This window comes from Cavia porcellus, unplaced genomic scaffold (assembly GCF_034190915.1).
Source record: "Cavia porcellus strain 051 isolate PalLab524CR breed Dunkin Hartley unplaced genomic scaffold, mCavPor4.1 scaffold_43, whole genome shotgun sequence".
Taxonomy (NCBI): Eukaryota; Metazoa; Chordata; class Mammalia; order Rodentia; family Caviidae; genus Cavia; species Cavia porcellus.
This window is the reverse complement of record NW_026947526.1, coordinates 576160-598265: the sequence shown is the minus strand read 5'-3', so window position 1 is coordinate 598265 and position 22106 is coordinate 576160. Positions and strand designations below refer to the sequence as shown.

At 36.6% G+C, this 22106-nt stretch overlaps 1 long non-coding RNA gene across 1 annotated transcript in view; it reads left to right on the top strand.

Annotated features, from left to right (window-relative positions):
- Nucleotides 1-17582, top strand: part of LOC134474926 (uncharacterized) — a 30721-nt gene extending 13139 nt beyond the window's left edge. The window contains exons 4-5 of the long non-coding RNA XR_010045858.1: nt 11900-12026; nt 17522-17582. This is a non-coding gene — a long non-coding RNA (uncharacterized LOC134474926). The remainder of the gene's footprint in view (nt 1-11899; nt 12027-17521) is intronic.
- Nucleotides 17583-22106: the final 4524 nt, after the last annotated feature.

Here is a 22106-nt window from a genome sequence, read left to right as displayed (position 1 = left end):
ATTGCCATCTCAAAAAAACTTAAAAATCTTCTGCAATGAACTTTTTTTAAAATGTCAAATTAACCGGGCCTGGCGGCTCATTACTGTAATCCTATAACTTGGGAGGGTGAGACTGGAGGACGAATTATAAATGTGAGACCATCCTGCGTTACAAAGTGAGCCCAAAGCCACCCTGAACTGCATAGTGGAACCATGTCTCCAAAAGACAAAAAAAGTCGATTGAACATCATGCAAAAAAAAAAATTTGCTAGTTTTATTCTTGTGATGAGATGTTGTCAAATGCTAAAATAAAACCTTCAGAGTACAAAATTAAATCTATGATGTCCATGTTTATAAATCTCAAAAATAAATGGCCCAATCCTCATCTTGGATGGTAAAATGTAATATAATGTAATGTAGTGCAAGAATACCTGATTCCTCAGCTCAGCCCCAGCCCCATTAGGAGTCCTTTGCTCAGAGAGGAGAGAGAGGAGGGCAGCTCGATGAACTCAAGACAGAGCCAATGAGACAGTGAACACTTTCTGTCCAAGAGAACTAGCAGGACTTCAGCCTGCAATTTCTTTTTGGACTTTACAAATTAGGAATTCATAAATTACAGCATGCTAAACTGTAAACAATCTCTCCCCTCTCTGTATCCCCACCTCTCTTTTTCTCTCACTCTCTCTACCCCTCTCATTTAAATCAGTTAAATAATGGAGAATGTGTAAAAACAAATACAGCAATTTCATATATTCAGAATTTCTTTCTAAACTGATTTCCATAAATCTGACCTTACACATTTAGTTTATTTTATAACAGTCTCCTTTCTGAGGTGATTCTGCATGTATCAGTGGCATATACTATAATTTAAAAAGTAAAATCTAGATATTGGAACTCAGGACCCTGGGAAACCAAGCAAGCATCTGAAGGTTGTGTTTATTACAGGCTTTAATCCAATACACTGCTTTTAAGTCCAAAGACCAGTCCCACTGGTCCCAGCCTGTTTTGTAGCAGCTGCCCTCTGTAACCCTTAGGACTCTGCTGTGCATCACTATGTGAGAGACACAGGGAGTGAGATCCACGTGCACTGAGATAGAATTACCATGTAGAGACAAAAATTGAGCTTTAGGGCACTGAGGGACTGAGCGGCATTTTGACACAGGTCAGAAGTTGTGCAGAGAAAGATTGGGGGGGGATTGCTGGTGGGATTGATGAATCCTTGTGTGTTCACAGAGACACACAGAAATATGCACAGACACACACACACAGAGACAGGAACACAGACACAAACACACACACACACACACACACACACACACACACACCCACACACACACACACATAATGACCTTGGACACTTCCTCCTTTGATGTAGCTGCTTCTTGTCTTATTGTACATCTTGACCAGTATGAGGTGGGCTCCAATGCACTGTCTCATTTTCCCACCATGGTCTGATTTTCAGAAGGAATGGGCTAAAATACACCCCCTGTAAAAGTTCCATTTCCAGTGTTTGAATTTTTCATATACTTTATCACTATGATAGAAAGTTCAGGAACACAAACACAGAATGGCAAAATTTCAGTTACCATCTCTTCTTGTAAGTACAAAAGCCCTCAGGAATCCAAAATGCATTAATAACAGAACTTATTTAATATTAAACAATAAAGTGCCTGTGCACTGTGGAGGTGGTCACAAAGACAGTGTGCCAATGATTCTGAAGGAATTTCATATGGAACCTGCAATTGCCAACTTATCAATCTTTTCAAAGAAGTGAATCACTGGCTCAGATAAGTCAGAAGCTTGATGCTTAGAAATAGAAAATTATGCACTTGACATCAGATATACCCATCATATTAAATCTTGTTAGACACATGATTGGTAATTACAAGCTCTATCAGCACATCTATAAGATAATCTCTTATGCAAGAGGCACTGTTATTAGGTAGCGAGCAATACTACTACAAAACAGCCAACCTGTAATCAATAGAGAGAAATTTATTGAACCTGTTAATTTGGTAGAAACTGAGCTCAGGGACTCACAAGGAACAGGAATATAGCTGTGGACAAAATCAGGAATTTCAAGGGATGTTTTTCTTATTTTACTAGAAATTAAAAAAGAAAAGAAAAAAAAGTTTTGACTTCTCAATAAGGGGAATCTGTAAAAAGAAGAAAAATGATTTTCTACCTGACCTAGTCACAGGTTGGTGTGTTCTGCTGTCACTGCACCACAGGAAATGAATGTAACAGTCATAAAAATAAGGGCTTAGAGATAGTAAGACTGAAATAGAAAATGAAAACCCTTCACTTGGAAGAAAGAAAACAAATGAGGGTCAGACAGCTACCTGTGAGAAGGTAGTGGCCAGATAACTGATTGCCTTTGTTCCTGGCTGCATTGATTAAAGAGACAAAAATGTCATTTCCCTGGAACATGTGCCAGGCCCTGAGGTCCCAGCTGAGGAGCCATTGCCTGCCTGCAAATTCCACATCAGCTTCATTAGATTTTCTTTCATGCTGTCAGTGATTTATATCTAAAACTTATGGGTTGGTTAAAAGCAACCTTTGATATGAAGTGAAGTCAACAATAACAGGATAATGCACTAATACAATGACCTTAGAGTGGAGTGTATCCACATATGCCAAAAATGTTTTCACTCACAGTCTAAAGTGTTTTTTTTAATCCCACATTTAATTGACAGGAAATGATCTAGTGGATCAAGTGCAAGACTCTGTTTCAGCAATCACTGAGAAACTCATGGTTGACTAGGTTTATCTTTAAAATGTAGGTATGATTTATCACACTGGGTACAGTACAAAGTTTTTCTGAAACAGTTGGACTATCGATTTTCCTTCATCTTTACTTTTTCTGAGAAGCTTGTTACTGTATATGTCTAGTTTCTTCATTAAAGCTGTAATGGAATTCTATTGGCGACACATATTAATTTAGTCAATGCAAATTAGCAGAGAGAGACCTTGTAAAAATCAGGGCAACAAAGCTTATGGTCTCATTTTTTTTTCTGTCTTTTTGGAGACAGGGTCTCATGCCATGCAGTTCAGGCTGGCCTTGAGCTCACTTTGTAGCTCAGGTTGGTCTCAAACTCGCAACAACTCTCTTGCCTCAACCTCCCAAGTACTGGGATTACAGGCATGAGCCACCACGCCTGACTTATGGTCTCATTCTGGACAGCAGTCCCTGCCCATTCCAATCTGTCCTGATCTGACCTGGCTAAATTATCTTTTCTGTCTTCAACGGACTGGTTCTTTCAGAGGACATTCACCTGGGAACGTTTAGGACTCAAATTCAGGAAATTGCACTGAGACCTTAAGGCAACCCAGGGCAGCTCGGAAAAGCCAGGAGTAAAATCCTTAAATGGACGTATGAATCCTACATTTGCAGATGACATCAAAGTAGAGAGATGGGCCCAGGAGCCAATCATTAATAATGTTGGGGCTGAGTTAATACCCAATCAGGTGGGCCAAGGGAGGAGGGCTCTTCCCTGTCCTGGCAAGGAAGTGCTTACTGTGAGTTTGATGCTGAGAGCCCGGGACTGGCTGCATATCTAGTTTCAGTGACTTTTTACTGAGCTCTGCAAAGGATCCTCGGACGCCCTCAAGCATCACAATGGTAACTGGATGGTACTGGCGCTGGGAATGGGACACAATTGTGTGAGTTTGGAAGGGAATAGGCAGAACCACTGTAAGTCCAGGAGGTCTTTTTGAGCAGCCCTGCGTAAAGCTGTGTTTGAGGCATGTAATGGTTTGTGGCAAATCTGAGTTCTGTCCTCAGAGTGAGAAAAAATTATCATCTGAATTCCTTCTGTGAGACCGCTACTCACAATGATGTTACCGCATAAACAGAACTAGCAATCTCACCACACTGAGTGTAGAGTTCTTGATCCAAAACAAGAAATTAGAAGAGATCCTTAAAATTCAGAATGCTTCCCACATGGATAGTCAGCTGGCCAGAAGCTACACGTGGTTCTGTGGATTTAAAATAGATTTTCACCTATGTATCTTCTATCTATCTATCTTTCCTTTTCTCATTTCTTTTTTTTATTTTTTATGTTTGGATACAGAGCATATCTGTGTAGTCTGGCCTGGCCTTGAACTCTTGGCCATGCTCCTCTATCAGCCTCCAGTGGGAGGAGATTATAGTCCTGAGTAACTGCAACCAGAAAAAAGAACTTTGAGCCCGGTTTCTCTAACTCATTTCTTCAGCCTGTGGGGTCTACAGGAAAGAGGGTTTAGAGATAAACTGGCTGTTTGTATTTACATTTCTGTTATCTCAGGAGTGTAGTAATTAGCAACTGCAAGTCACCATAGCAGAGGGAAATCTGCATTTTATTGTGGGGGAGAAAATTCATTGCTTATTCAAAGTCCAAGGTCATTGGCTATTCTCATTGTAATTCTTATCAAAGCCACTAATTTTGCAACTTTAAAAGAGGCCCTTACCTTTGCTGGTGTCTAATTTATAAGATAAGTAAATAAACAACTTTTTTTTTACAATTGAACTGCTGAAGCAAGCCATTTCATAGAGTTCAGAATGCTGTGGAGTATTTGGGGGATGGCATGCACTAGACCCTGAGGGGAAAGTTCCTGCAGAGAACAACTTCCTGTAGGACATGCTGTTAATCCCACACTGAAAAAACAGTCAACTGGTGATAACAGGGATATAGAGATGTGATTAATGTGAGAATAGAAAGGGAAATGTGTCTCCTATGAAAAAATGGCTATAGATTTAGGGCTGTGCTTAGACTTTAACCCGAAATTTGAAACACTGAGCATGGCATGGTGGCATATCCCCTTAACCCTGGCACTCAGGAATCAGATACAGAAGGGTTCTTACAAGTTTATTTAAGGCAAACCTTGGCTATGAAGTGAGCTCAAGGACATGCTGTACTGCATTGTGAGACCCTGTCTCAAAAAGACTCTAAGGTGAACTTTTTCCGGAAGTAGGGGTATATTCAAATATTCAGGCTCTGCATGAGTATTAAAGAATAGGAATGAAAGTACTTTTTGAATGAGAAAAGCCAACTGATTAAAAGGAAATGGAAGGGCATAGACATGTGGAGGGAGAGAGAAAGAAAGGGTCTGTCTGACAGATAGTGTTGGGGCAAAGTAAACAGCACTGAGCCATAGAGGTGCACAAATATAACCCCAAAACCAAGGCTACCCTGGATAACTGAGCAAGAGCTTTTTCAATAAGAGATGCACATTTAGGGTTTATGTCCACCCCAATTACCTTAATGAAAGTGCCTTAACTTAGATAATGAGGAGAAAATTCTTGCAGTTTAAACTTATATTGGACTTGTAAGTTGACACAAAGTTTCTGTTAGTGATTCATGGCACAATGCAAAGTTTATAGGCTCATGTCAGTGATCCAGAAATGAGTCTTTGGTCTCAGGAAAAGGACACCATGGATGAACAACTAGTGATTTAGAGTGTCCTGCATTCAGTGAGGTACATGTGATGTTTAGTGTTGTACTATAAATTTGTCTTTCTGTTAGATCTGAAAAAAAGTTCAAGGCATTTGTATTCAGCAGGCTGAAAAAAATCTAATACTCAGCATGAGGTTTACAATAGCAGGTTTCTCTTTTTACATATTCAATGCATTTTGTTGTCATTTACTCATAGGTAGATCAAGTCATTTTAATTTTGAAACTCAAATAGCACTTTTGTGTCATTCCTTCATGTTATCCCATATAGAACATGGGCCTTACCCAGTTGTTTCCAGTTTTGAGAGCTGTATTCACCTATTTCTCCTGAGCAGCTCTATCAGGAGAGCAGTGCAATCCTGTTTGGAAATGTGAACAGTACTGTGGGCATTTTGTGTCTTTGTTTCCCTGGATTTTTTTTCCTTATTTTTACTGATGTGGCCCAATCTGGTCAAACTGCTTGACATGTATCCTCCAGCCAAGAGGATAAAATGGAAATTTTAAATTGGTAGAAACCAAGGTGAGTGGTTAGCCATTAGGGTTAGGATGAGACATAACAAGTATTTCTGTAATATGTCTTTTAATGTCATCTCTATAATAGAGTTTCAGGTTTATAATTTCAATTGAGTGGTGTCATGCAGCCTCAGAAGGATTTGAACTTTTGGCACTTTGACCTTTCTAAAGAGAGAAGATTCTAAGGCACCTAGGACTCATTAGAGTACTGACTACATGCACAGCTGTGTGAGCATACAGAAAGAGTTCTAAAAGTTGAAAAGACCATGAAAATCACTAGATAGAGCACCTGGGGCTATACTCAAGTGGAATGGGGAAGGAGAAAATGCACTGGAAAAGAAAAAAATTTCCCAATAGATATTTTGTGACTAATTTCCCATTTAAAAATAAGATTTGGGCATATTTGATTTTTCAAGATACAAATTATTCCTTTAGTTCCATGAATATGATCTAGTACTCTTAAATATGACAAGCTACAGAATACTGGAAAGATTTCATTCCATGTACAGATGATTTTGCCAATCTTTTCTTTCTGAGGAAGTAACTTGATTTCTATAAAGTTTTTTTTTTTTTGTAAAATATTTTCATTTTCTCCTAAAAAGTTTTGAGAGAATCAGAAAATAATTACTACCTATGGAGAATATCTGTGACTGGAATTCTTACCAAAACAAAGGCTAGTGTTTTGTGATGATTACCTGTGGTGTTTTTCATGATGAGTATGAATCTTCCAACTCATTTTTAAAGCCCTGCACTTCTTAGTGGATAACTAACTGGTTTATAGCACATCGCAAATGACTCACTTTGTATGTGCTTGACAACAACCATATAACCTGGGTTGGATAATAAGGGGGAAAGTAATCTCCTCACTTCCTGTACATGAGCATTTGCCTTAGGTTATTTGCCTCAGGTTTGCTCATGCTATCAGATTAAAATCTTCAACCTTCCAGGGGAGATACTTCAGCACAGAGAGAGAGAGAGGCAAGGGCCATGTACTAAATGCAATCTCATAGGTCATGCTTCCTGGTCACGTGAATCCACATGCAGATGTCTTTCCTGATAACCCAGGTGCCTTCACACTCACAAAATGTGACAGTAGAAGACTAAGCATCAGAGGTGTCAAGTTGTGTACATTACTTTTGAAAATTTAATAAGCCACAAGTGATTAATTTTCAACCCTTGAGAAGGAAAGGGCTATTATTGAAAATTTACCGTGCTAAATCCTTGTCTATTCACAGGGAAAGGGTTGAGGGTGGGGCTGCATGCTGCTCTCATTGTGCCCTCCTAACCCTAACACTAACCCTAACCCTAAACCTCCTGCTAGGATTAATTTTGATAAGTCTGGATTCCCCTGAGATGTAGGGTAAAGTTCGGTGTCATAGTTGGATATTTTATAAAAGTCATAATGCCGGAGACAACTAACTGTGCTAGTTAAATGACAGTTTATATATGTGTTGTTAAACAGACAATTGTATCCTCAATAGTGAGCTTCATTGTCATGAAGATGAATTGCAAAATAAATGAGCACACTCTCACAATTCCAAAGTCATTTTAGGATGTGTAAAAATCTCATTAGGATTTATTAAAAAAGTTAACATAAGTAAATTTTAATATATATTTTAGCATTGGCTATGATTAAAATAACTGTTAGGACCTTGCCAGGCATGTGTAAACTACTGTCTTATATCTAGAGTCATGTGATAAATGAATAAATTGTTGAATACTTTAGTTCTATACCTTATAATGATAATAGTTGGATTTTATGATAGGAATTTAAATAGTGGAAGGTAAAATAATGCTGTAAAGGACAATGTGCAAAGTTACTGGCTATTAAGCACACAAACTGATCTCTTTGACTTAGGAAATTCACTTGTACATGCAATTTTTTAAAAACTGGGGTTCAAACTCAAAATTCTACATTTTCAGGCAGACACTGTGCTGCTAAGCTATATTCCATGAATTGTAATAGAAATTTTTTTCTGAGTGCAGAGACAGAAGCACCATTGGTCATGTAGCTATTCTAATTCATTGTCAGTTACTGAACTTTGTTGAAGAGGACAAGTTAAATGACACAGTTTGTGATTTTTTTATAGCTCATTCAAATATGGTTTTTACATTTTTGAAATTATGTCAGTGTGAATTGCATGTGGTATGTGCTCATAATTTCAATCCACTTGTTTATACCTGCTCCATTTTTAGATGGCACATATCTGTATTTCAATGCAGAGATGTTGTCTGTGGTACATTATCTTATAAATTTTATTAATGTTTGATGAAACTTTAATGTTTCCACCATATACACTGTTATTTGAAAGTGGATACATTTGTATGAATTCCAACTGGTTCTCTGTTATTTTGTTTCTTGTGTCTTTTCTGTGTCCACTGACATCATTATAGGATGTTTTTCTCTAGATTTTAATGTGTTTAATTATATTAATTACTCAATAACACCACTAATACTTTTGAGAGTTTATTCTCTATTGTCCTTTAGAATATGCACAAATATAGAGCAATGAAATATCCTGTTTTCTGTAGGGTAATTAACATTTTCATATTTCAGCAGTTATCTCTACTTCTCTCTGGGAATTCAGCTCCCACAGACTCAGGGATGGACCTGTTATGGGCACTGTTGGCTGTATTGTAAGACTTCGTAAGACTGCAATGCAGATTAATGCCATGCACTCAGCTCATAGTTCTGCCTTGTGTTCTGTAATGTTCTGAAATTGAAGTGTTTGTTCTTTTCCAGTATCTTTATCCACTCTTGTTAATATGTTTTGAGGCACTGATTTTGAGTAACTGAAATAACTCAAAAAATGTACATTCATTGTCATAGATTATGAAATCCTTTATTTAAGCTGTTTATTTGAAGCATGTAGTTTAAAATTTGTGGTTTGATCTCTCATTCTAAAAGTATTCTTCATTTGTTTCAGCTTTTCATTTCTAATTTCATTCCAGCATTGTGTAAGAGCTTTCTTTTCATGACTTTGATTCCACTCCACTAACTATGTTATGTTCTGTACTGCTAGTCTCAACCTGGGCCACATGTGCAAACAGTTGACTTGTTTTGATGACTGTGACTGTGTGCCATGTATTTCTGTGATAAAATATTCACTAGAATCCATCTGATATGGTGCTTTGATTTGTTATCATGTTGACTTGATGGTGACTTTAAATATTGCTCTGCCTTCCTCAGCTGTCAGTCACTGATAGATTTGTTAGGAATTCTTAAATATATTCTTATAAATGATTGATTTTTCTCTTCCAATCCTGTTTCTGTTTTGGTAATTAGTTGCTCTTTGTAGTGGGATATGTATTAAGGAATGATATTAGTTTTTAAAGAAATGCAGATTGTACATATGGAATATAGTCAAACTAATGTAGCTTCAGTAGATTTGTTGAATCAGTGCCACCCAGGTATGTGTTTTTTCACAGCTTTCTGTTTAATCTATCCTCAGCAGTATCCACATAATAACTGCTGCTCTCCAGGTGGTATGAGTATTTGCCCATTATGTAGTTTTCTACCTATCCATCAGCTTTGCCACATGTTCTCTCCATTCCTTTTAATCTGACCTATTCTCTTGATAATGTCACCTGCTCCCCTGATAGGCTGACCTGTTCTCCTTTTGGTGAATTTACCATTACACAACTGTTAGCTGTGAATTTATTGCACTGATATTACCACTGTAGTTTGCTTAGCACTATTATGGATATTGTCTCATCATTTCATGTCTAAAGACAGGTAGGCAGATATAAAAGACTAAATACCTGAATTTCAATTTATTGTTTTAATCATTTAAAGAAAGCTTATTCTCAAAAGTCTTTGTTTAGATTTAGTGATAACAATGAAAGTGTCCCACATGTATTCAGAGTGTTTTACCATTGGATCTTAGAGAAGAAAGGAAAGTAACCATGTGATAAAATCCTTTCAGATCAGAAAGTTTTATTGCATTATTGATGACAACTCTTCTTTGGAAATTTTCCAAAATTTACAATGTGTGCTTTTTCATGGAGACTGTTTGTTGTCATTGTTGTTGTTGTTGTTTTGGATTTTTTTTTTTTTTTTTTTTAGTTTCTTCCTTTTTACTTTTCAGGAACTGCTTCAAAAGTGCACAAAGAAATATTGTGTTAGGTTTTGTGGTATTTCTCAATGTAATCATTTTTTACTTTTGTTCACCATGGCTGGTATGTGAATCAAGGCCAAAAATCAAGGCCTTTCTCATTTAGTCTTTTGGACACAGTTTCTGACTTTTTAATTTCTCTTGAAAAGAATCACATGTATTTCCAGGAATAATAGCACAAATTATTTTCTAGACATTATAAAGGAGTACCTTTTCTGTGGATTTTCATAAACTCCATAGTCAAGGTGTTTGTGGAATTTAGGAGCTGAGTGTTGACTTAGTAAATCTAAATATTTTGTTCTTACACACTTCAATATTTGGTGATTTTCATAAATGTGATTTAGATTTTGTTTTCTGTTCAGTATTTCTCCTGAGTCAATAAGTTTTTGATTGTTTTTAGATTTGTGCTCATTCATCTTTACTCTGAATGTAAAATCTTTGTTATTTCCTTCCATAAATGTTTTCTTGTTTAATTCCCATTTTATAGATTTCAGTTTCTTCTAATTTCCTTGGCTGCTTGCATTTCTCCTCAGGAAACTTTTTCATTAACTCTGTGTTTTGTAGTATAAATTGCATAGTCATTCACATTTCTCTTTCCCATGTCAATGCACATGGGCAAGGAAATTGCATATTTCAGAATTCTAGGACATACCTGTTTCTCTCTGAATGTAAATGAAATGTATTGTGCTTTCTTCTTGAGAGGTACAACATGAGCTGAATTGTGCAAAAATATTCTACTTCCATTTGGATGCATTGAAAGTTGTCACCCTTTCCTGAGATCCATTTGTCCAGTGATATGAATGTTGAACTTTGAATGTTTTTCATGTTTATTATGCAAAATATTTCCTTGCTCAAATGTATTGAACATTTGTAGGCTTTTTTTTTCTAACTTTCATCTATAATTGTTGAAAAAATCAAAGGTGTGTTTAGTTTGGTTATTTGGGGTTGGAAATTGAACTCAGGGCCTTGCACATATCAGTCAGTTGCTCATACCACCGAGATGTATCCCTGGTACAAGGCTGTGATTGGTAAATTACTGAATTAATTTTAATTTTTATTTGGTGATGGAGCTTGATGCATTGCCTCACTCTGTAGTCTGAACTGTCCTTATTACATAGCCCAGACTGGACACTACACATGGTGTTGCTGAAATTCCTGGTAATCCTCTTACACCAACTTCTCAAGTCCAGGGAGAACAGGCCTGTGCCACCCCAGTGGGCTGAACTCTTCCTTCTGTATTTATTGACCAGTTATTTTGCTAAACTTCCATTTTCATTGCACTTCCAAAATCTTTTTTCCCACATTGTCTTCCTTTACACCCAAGTAGATTTTCTAGTATTCATGTACAAGGAGATAATTTGGTGTTCCTGGGTTATAAGATTATGACTAACTTACCCTAATTTCCTTGCCTAAAGAATGGTTAAATAAACCTTTATTTTCATTAAATTTTAGTACTTCATAGGCCTCCTTTCATATTCAACTAAATATTTATCTAGGAAAACATTTTCAAGAGTGTAAATGCGTCTAGAAAGAAAGATGAACTCAGTGTTATGAATAACTAGGTGTTTTGTCAATGTGCATTTGCAGGGTCCCTCTTTGAGCTCTTCTTTAAAGTCAGTAAAAATTAAAATATAAGCAGCTCTGCAAGTTAAGCCATGCCACATTTCTGTGGTGCTTTGGCATTGTGTTATAGTTTGGCATCAGTGTTACTGAGTGACAATATTTGAATGCACTTGTGTTTTGATGACCTTGACATTGCAGTCCATTCTTGAAAGAATGTCCTTCAGTTAGACATTTTATAAGTGAAGCTGAAATATGTTAGTTATGTTTCTAACCTTGAGCACTCTTGTTATTATGTAGGAGACAGTGTACTTTGAGAATGTAGCTGTGAAGTTCACCCTCGAAGAGTGGAATTTGTTGTCTCCATTCCAAAAGAAGCTCTACAGAGATGTGATGAGGAAAACATATATGAATATTACTGCAGTAGGTAAGTATGATGTTTTATTTATTTGTACAAGAGCATTAGTAATTCCTCAGTATTTGAGCATGAATATTGCAACAAGGTAACTTGAAGGAATGAAATCATGTTACACTTTATTTAAACTTAGAAAAATATCAAGAGATACACTTGTTTTTATTTTGTTTTATTTGGGAATCCATAGAAAAGTATTTGAACATAGGAATCAGAGGTAGTGCTGATACTATATAACAAAAAACACTAATATATCAGTTTGAAAATTTCCTTCCTGATCAACATCACGGGAATGTATGAGAGAAATTTAAATATTGTATTCTAATATGTAGGAAATGAAGATAATTGTGAATTTTGATAGAAACTCATCTTCAAAATGACCATTTATGTATTCATGTGAATACTGAGGCTTTCATGATGTAAAAAAATGTTTTACATAGATTGAATTTTCAAAATGCAAATGAATGTTACTGTTTACAATAAGTACTTTGAAAATGTCCTATAAAATGTTTAGCTTTTCATGTTTAAATTTCCTCATATGTTGTTGATTTATACATAAAATAGAAACATAGTAATAAATATTCAGAGATCTCAAAGTTAAAATAATATGTTGCATATTTTTTAACATGTACATTCATCAGTTTTTGTTTTGTACTTTTGAGCCATGATTTCGTACTGTAGCTCAGGTTGACTTTAAACTTACAGTGTATCTCATACTGGCCAGAGCGTCCTCCTGCCTCCACCTCGTGACCTTTGAGTGAGTTGTACTGTGTCATTATGTACATTGGTTTTCAGTATATTGTCAAAAATATTAAAATCATCAAATGTTAATGATCCACACAGTGTGTGGTTTAATGCAGCACATGAAAGGACATTTACAATCTCTGATATAAGAATAAATTTATAGGGGAGTTTCACAAATGGCAGCTTGCTAGAGGATTTGAGGGAGAGTGTCATAAATACTAGAACATGACAACATAGAGCGGGCCAGACAAATCGATAATGATTCTTATTAACCAAGGAAGTAACTGAAGGGAAAAATAAAACTGGGAAAAGGAAGGAAAAGCATGGATGGAGAGCTGAAGCCCAATGTACTCATGGAGCCCTGTTCCACACTGTACTTGGCATGGCCAGAGGATTTAAGGTTGTGCCATGACCATGGCTGCCGATAATGGGCGTCTGCAAACCCTGCACCATTAACGTGGCACACTGACCAGTGGATCCAAGAGGAAAAGCTGTATTGGCTTTTGGAGACTGTTGGAAATTGATAACCAGGACCCTGCAAAGCAGCCAGGGCCAGCTGGCTGTGCCAGAGAAGACTGCAAGAAGCTTCAGAGCTCTGAAGCCAGACACCATATAGTTTTCTGACTGATCCATGCTGTACTGGGGTATGCACTGAAGACAAGTGGTGCAATTTGCATTGGACTCAGGAGAAAGATCTGCACTGAGTCCGAATGAGTACTAAGGACTGGGTCCCACAGCTGCTGTTGCTGGTTGAGGACATCTTGGAATTGGGCAGAGCCTGCCACCATGGCAGCATCAGTAACAGAGAGAGGTCTGGTGGAGGACATCTTGGAGTTGGGCAGAGCTGGCACCATGGTGACATCAGATAGTCATCCCTAGTGCAGAGAGGTCTGGTGGAGGACATTTTAAAATTGGGCAGAGCCCTGCACCATGACATCGTCAGTGACACAGAGAGGACTGGTGGAGGACATCTTGGAATTGAGCAGACCCAGCGCTGCAGTGACATTAGATAGTTGTTCCTGGCACAGAGTGGTATGGTAGAGGACAGCTGGGATTTGCACAGAGCCCTGTGCTATGGTGACATTAGTCAGCTGCTTCTGGCACAGAGAGAACTGGCAGGATCTGCTAGGGCTGAACCATGCCTCTGGTTCGGACCCAATAAGCAGATACAAAATTGTTGTGACTGTGATATCCACAAGGTACAGCCTAACTTGCAGATTGACTGGCACAGAGGCAGGAAGCTAGTCTGCATCATCCTTGCATCCCTGCCTACCTCATAGAACAACAAATTGGGGAGGGCAGCAAAACTGAAGTCAGCATGCTTCGGAAAGTCCCTAAGCAATATAGAGGGGGATAGAGACCCACAGGACACTCCAGTCTGAAAGAAACCAGAAACAAGACTAGAGATAGAAATAAAAAAATCTTGTTGCTGTATGTGAGAATATAAGCCCAGGAGAAGTAAACACAGAAGAGAATCACCACAGAAACCATTCAATACTAGACCCAGCATCAGCTGAAATAAAGAAATACCTTCATGACCTCATAGATTAATTGAAAACTGTACTTCTGATCCAAGTGAAGCAAGATATAAAGAGATTAATTAAATGACAGGCCCCACCCACGGAAACACAGATGGAAGAATGTGGGAAATCAGAAAGAGAAACTTCAGAAGAAGAATTTAAACACAACCTAGAATACATGAAACAGATCTAAAGATATTACCATGAAACTAAAAACACCATTGATCACTGGCAAAATGCCTTGACAGAAACTAAAGTTAGCTTTTTGAAACTTGAAGAGAGATTTATGATATATGATCATGTAAGAAAATACTCCTTAAAAATAATGAGGAATCAGAAAGAAACAATTCAAAGGCTAGAAGGTGACAAAAGGATATATAACTTAAGAATAAAGCATATGAGCAAGGAAGCAGGAGCAGCCAAAAATGAAATACAAAGAATACTCACACAAATATTAAAGGAAAACTTCCCAAGTATAGGAAAAATAAATGATATCCAGATATATGAGGCATACATAGCTGCAGCTACTTACAACCAAAACATATATACACCCAGACATATAATAATAAAGATTCCAGAAATCCACCAAAAGAACAGAATACTAAAAGCAGCCAGGGAAAAGAACCAGATAACCTACAATGGGAAAATTATCAAAATAATAGATTTATCAACACAAACTCTCAAATCAAGAAAAGACTGGGGAGAAATATCCCAAGCCCTGAAAGAAAATAATTTGCAACCAACACTGATATACCCAGAAAAACTCTCTCTCAAAATTAATGGAGAAATAAGGTATTTCCATGACAAGAAGAAACTGTGGGAGTTCATGGCCACCAACCCAACCCTATAGAGAGTGCTGAAACACATTCTAGTCAGAGGAAGGAATACCAGAATTCCAACAACAGTGGCAGAGAGGCCTCAATTAATGGGGTAGGCAGTGGAATGATGGAGTAAGGTGGACAAATTATAGCAGTAAAGTGGAGTAGCAGACATGAGGCAGAGACAGTAAGCTATAAGCTTTAGTATAGGTAGCTTTGATACACTATATAAAAAAGACAGAGGTCATTTTTAATAGTGTATCAGGATTTAAAAGTCACAGTAGTCTTATCACTCTGTTTAGCTTGAATTAATTTGTCCCAGTATGTCCACTCATATCAGATTTGAGGGCACAGACATCTGACCCAAAAATAGCAGGTTATACCATGGTAACTATTCTTAATTTCCTATTACCTTAAACTGAAACCCTGTATTACTTACATTGTCTTACTATGATGAATCTTATTTGAATCTGAATGGTTAGACTGTGGTTTCATCTTGACTGATTTTATTTGAATTTGGTATGCTTGATGTATCAACCATAAAAGTAGAGGCAACTACTCTCTAGATGACAAGATGTAAAAGATATCCACACTGGTTTTGCTTATTAACAGCTCTCAAGTCCTACAATGTTTTCAAATTGTGTTTTTAGAAAAATAGCTATGTAATACTCTGCTTAACTATATTAAGCCTGATGATGTGGACAAGTCTATTGAAAATAACAAGAGAAGGAATAGTAACTATGGTAGATCACCTAATATTGTGTCTTATGTGTTCTTTTCATTGCATGTTTTTCTAGGAATTTGTTTTGCTGTCTTGTTATGATTTGTCTTTCCCTGTAATACAGACAGGATAGATATACACATAGAAATTCACACATGGGAAGATTTTTTAAAACTATATGCAGGGACAGATTATATAATGCAAGATGTAATGAACAGATACTCTGAAGGAGAAGAGACACTAAGAAACACAATGTTAATTTTGTACCATTATGATATAAAATCTAGCAATACTATTATTCACTGTCCAGAGTGATATTAGTCTAGTCTCTTAACTTGAATTTCACCATATGTAAAGATCAGGACAGCTACAACCAAGAGAATGAGAGACACTATGGTAGTTATTATTGTCTCCCCCAATGTCAGATCTTGAAGATCTAAAAAGCCTTCATCATCTTTTAATGATTTGATTAGTTCTATAATATGCAGTATGTATTTAAAGTGTGCAAAGATGGGGACAACTATTTGGTAAGAAACTAGAGACAATTAGATAAACAGTGAAGATTTCCAGTGGACTTGCTTTGAAATCTGTATTTCTTTTAATTGTTTATTTTTGAACTGTTTTGTTCTGTTTTGATATGTTTAATCTTACCCTCTTTAAGATAAAAATCAAGTATGTAGGACTGATAACCATATTACTAAGTTTTTGTTAGATCATTGAGCAGAACTGTTGGCAGTGTCACTATTTGAATGTCACTTTACATACTTTAATTTTGTAACCTGGACAACTATTTTTAAGATAACAATATGTAAGTTATCAACTGGTGATTTCTAACCATTTATTTTTCTGTAATTCAGTATTATTTCTACCCCCTTTTTTCCCCATGTATTTTTTGTTTCTTTCTCTTTAAATAATATTTTAAAAAAGAATAAATTTATAGTAGCTAAGCTATGGTATGGGCCCAGATGCCCATCACTGGTTGCCAAGGTAAAGAAAATGTGGAGTCAGCTCATAATGGTGGTATGTCCTTGCAATCCCAGCACTCTGGGAGGCTGAATCAGCAGGATGCCCACCTGATGCTCGGGCTGAGAAAGTTCATGGTCATTGAGAATCTTTCTCATAAAAAGAAATAATGCATCATCAAATTTACTTCAGTCTAAGTGAAGTAATGTAGTGTTAAACTCTACACTGAAAAAAATATGCTATACAAGGAACCATATGGCTGTTTCCATTTCTCAAGGAAGAAAAATAGTTGGACTTAATTGAAAGAAATCAGACACAGTAATGGAAATATCATAGGTTTGCTCTTAAATGGGAAATTAATAGCATATAAGAGGAGTAACAGTAAAGAGAGATAATATAAGACCAGAAATCCTTACTTTCTATAGAAAAGAAAAATGATCAGGCTAAATAGATGCTGGGGAGAATGAAGACATGAGGAGCTTAAAAAATGATAAATATTTGGTAGTCATTTGTACCAATCTTTAAATGACATTATATATCAAAATCATATAGCAATTTAAAATTCTCCAATGAAAACCATCCTCTTTAGAATGAATAGTACTTTGAAAGTAGTACTGCAGCACAGTGAGTCAGTTAACTGTCAGAATTACTTATGCATCAAACCAGAGTAGTCATCATAAATATCATTTGTTAATGAGGAGCTTTTCCCATTGTGATTGATATTTTTCTTTGTATTTTTTACAGATATGATGAAGACAATTGTATAAGATTTGAACAACAGCAATATAAATGTAATGAAGATGTAGAGACCTGCAGTGATTTCTAGTCCTTTCAAAAGCATGAAATGAGGAAGAGTACAAAAATACCCTGTCAATATGGACAATATGAAGAGTCAGATGTGATCTTAGTGAACAAACTCACACTGGGCAGAAAATCTTTGTAGGTAAAAGTGTGAAAGCCCACAAAACACCTAACAGTTTTCAAATCAACAAGACACACCACAGTTTGGGAAACTTGTATGTACAAAAACACTATGAATATAGTTCTATTTCTTCACCTAATATTGAAAATCATGTTAGAAAATATGGTAGAGAGAAACATCATATAACTGAGAAATGTGCAAAAGCATTATCTCACAGTAATTTCTTTAAAAAATATAAGAAACTTCACACTGGAAAGCAACCATGTGAATGCAAGAAATGTGGGAAAGCATTCAGTAAACACAGTAGCTGTCAAAGAAATAAAAACAGTCACACTGGGGAGAAACCGTTTGCATGCAATAAATGTGGGAAAGCATTTAGTACAGCCTCTGCTTGCAAAGCACATGATAGAACTCAAACTGGGGAGAAACACTTTGTATGTAAGCAATGTGGGAAATCTTTCAGTCAAAAAGTTAGCCTTATTACATGAAAGAATTCACACCGGAGAGAAACACTATGTATGCAACAAATCTGGGAATGCATTCAGTAAAGCCTCTGTTTGTAAAGCACATGATAGAACTCACACTGGAGAGAAACCCTTTGTATGTAAGCAATGTGGGAAAACTTTCAATCAAAAGGACTGGCTTATTACACATGAATGGATTCACACAGGGGAGAAACCCTATGTATGCAACAAATGTGGAAATGCATTCAGAAAAGCCTCTGCTTGTAAAGCACATGATAGAACTGACACTGGAGAGAAACCTTTTGTATGTAAGCAGTGTGGAAAAATCTTTCAATCAAAAATATAGTTTTATTAGACATGAAAGAATTCATACTGGGGAGGAACCCTATGGATCCACCTAGTGTGGGAAAGCACTCAGAAGAGCCTCTTTTTTCAAAGCTCAAAAAAGAATTGACATGGGTGAAAAACACTTTTTATGTAACAAATGTGGGAAAGCATTTATTATAGTGACTAGTTGTAAATTACATGATAGAATTCACTGTAGAGAGAAACCCTATGTGTGTATACAGTATGGAAAATCTTTCAGACAAAGTGGTAACCTTAGTATACATGAAAGAATTCACATTGGGGAGAAACCCTTTGTATGTGAGCAGTGTTTCAAATCTCTCAGTCAGACTTCTACCCTTCTTCATGAAAAAACTCAAACTGGGTAGAAGCTGTATGGATACAACCATTATGGTAAAGCATTCAGTATGAAGAGGTGATACATAAACCCTAACTATCTTATGTAAGCAATTTGGGATGTCTTTCAGCTATAGTAGTAGCTTTTGTGTATATAAACCATTCACTCTGTAGAAAAACCTTAGCTATATGAGAAATGAGTAAGTAGATTTGTTGACAAATTTGCCCTTCATAAACATAAATGATCTCACACTGGGGGAAAAAACCTATGAAAATAAGGAGTGTAGGAAAACTTTCCACAATTAGAGACATTGTTGCTACATGACAACTCCATCTGTGTAGTAATTCTATGCATTTCAACAGTGGTTGACAGCATTTAGTGCACAAAAATGCCATCGAATAGAGGAGTAATGCACACAAGGAAAAAACTATGTGTGTTGGCAGTGTGGAAAAGATATGTTGGTTGCAGTGTTTCCCTTTTCCAAACATAAGATTCCTTCACACTAGGGAGTAACTGCACATAAGAAATATTTGGAAAAAGTTGAGATGACATAGGTGCTTACTTTCTGAGTGATGTCGTATTGTGGCCTGAGCCTAGGTATGCAATGTGGGAAAGCATTCAGTATAAATGGTAATTGTCAATCCTGTGAAAATAATAATAAAATGAAATCATGTACATAAGTGACCATTTTGAAAATAATTCATAAATTACTCATGGAGAGGAGAGCTATAAAAAATAATATAAAATTAGTGCTGTAAATACATGTTCACTGATTTCTTTTGAAAACACCCTCCAGCACAGTTATCCAAAAAATGTATTCTTTCTTTTTTTACAAATCAAACAGAAATATCTGATCTGTTTTTGTAGTCTTAATAAAAAGTACCGTGTTTAAAGGAAATTTAAGTATGCTGAAACTTTTTTCCCATGTTTTTGATCCACCGTTATTTGATTTATTGAATGACACCCAATTTTCTCATGACTGTTTTCCCTACCAGAATCTGTAAATCTTGTGTCAGTATACCCTGAATGATGGATACATTCATATACAGAAATGTGCTTCTATTCATGGCCTGTATCTATGTAGCCATGCTTATCATAAGATATACCATTACAAAATCTAAAGCAGAGTCAGTCACTGTTAGAAATAAGAATGAACTTAAATTAGGGAAAAATCTTATGTGTGCAACAAATATGCAAAAATGTTCAGTACACAAAAAGTTTCTAAAATACATGATAGAACTCTCAATAGAGAGAAATCTTATATAGGTGAACAATGTGGGAAGTCTTTCAGTCAATATTGTAACCCTGTACATGAAATGAGTTCTTTCCTCTGTTTCTTGCTCATCTCCGTTTTTGAATGATGTATGCTCCTACTTCCTATTACACATCATGTACTTTTATACAAATTTAAACTCCATCCATCTTGTATTACATCAGTCACTTATGAGTAGCAGAATCCTGAATATGCAAGTGAATCAGGATTTCACAGAAGTTCCTAAGGTTCAAAGGAAAATGAATGAAATATAATTCCCAGGATAGTAATGGTGTCATATCATGACACCAAAAAGAATGTCACCAGTGTGCAATAAATAAGGGTGATAATCACAAGTATGCAAATTAAATACATGAGAATTATAGAAATACATTTTTTCTGTGAAACAGTCTTGCTATGAAGTTCAGGCTGGGCTTGGGCTCACTTTTAAATCGACTGATCTTGGGGTCACTTTGTATCTAGAATGATCTTAGGCTCACTTTGTAATTCACTCTGATCTTGAACTTGTTGCAATCCTTCCACCTTAGCCTTCCAAGTCCTGGGGTTACAGGCATGCACCACCATGCCTAGTTTGTCGCAATATATAGTTATTTGTGTAACTTTCCATGTTAATAATATATAACTCTCCCTATTCAAAATATACTTTAAGGTACTTGGCATTTCTGCACACTCAATCCTGAGGTTAAATATTGCTGACAAATTACTACAATGTAGTTCCTACTTTTATTTCCTTATTTTAGAATTTTATCATGTTTTAAATGAAATGGTTCAGACGTAGGCAAGGTGGAGATTTCATATGATTTAAGCAATCTGGGAATTTGAGGCAAGAGAATTTCAACTTTGCAATTTAAACCCAAGCTTAGCTACTTGAAACATAGTGAAAACTTGTCTATAAATAAAAAATAGTGCTGGGGAGATAGATCAATATAAATGTCCTGGATTCCAGTATCATCCATGAAAAGTTAAAATAGGCCTTATTTCCTGATAGGGCAGTAAAACCACTGGCCTCGTCTCACACTCTGAGTAGACCTGGCCTGTTTTTACCATCCCACCTAAGAGTTTAGGAGTAATTTTCAGAATACATACACTCAAATCACCAGAATACAGTTTCCATCCTACTTACTGTATGTAGGTGTAAAATTGCAAAACATACAATTATTCAACCCCTGCTATGTAAAGACAAGAGCAACCTCATTTTAAGTGCAGTGAGTCCTTGTGGAGCATTTCAGCACTCCATATGTCATCCAAGAATGGAACCCATCACTTTGCTAATCAGTACACATTTTGGATCAATTCCCTCTGCCTTGAGTCTCAAATATTTGGTCTTTCTTCACTAGCTATTTGGTGATTCAGGAAGGCTGTGTGCATTGTCAACTGGAAAGAGGCACAGGGATATCAGGACAATTCATTATGTGGAGTCTTCCTTTTATTTTTGCCACCATGTTTTGGACCCAGAGGCATGTGCTGAAGAAAAGCCTTAGAATTTGAGCCTGGCTTCTGGATGACTTCCTCAGAGAGCAGGAATCAAACACAGAAGCAAACAACCTAGAGGCTAGAAATGTAAGTGTGGGGCCAGGTATTCTGAGCTGGATAAGGATTGACTATGTGTTATCTGATGAAGTTGGAATCTCATGAAATCTGTGAAGTTTGTGATCTGACCTCTGTACTAGCTTCAATCTGTGCCATGAGGCTTGACTGGCAGTGGAGACCCTAGTGCCCTGTCCTTTTCCTGCTTCATCCTCAGCCTCATGCAAATTGGCACCCTTTCAGCAAATTCTCCTGCAGCTCTGTGTCCTGACATTCTGTATGGTGACTTCATCAGTACATGTGGAGTCTACAGGTTCATCTGCAGTTTCTACATAAAAAAGTATTTTTTTCTCCATGCCTAGTCACTCTTGTCTAAGATCTGTCCTGATTGCTCTGCATTTACTGAATATTTTGGAAACAAAAATGTCAAGTTCATGAACTGAATACACAACCAAGCATTT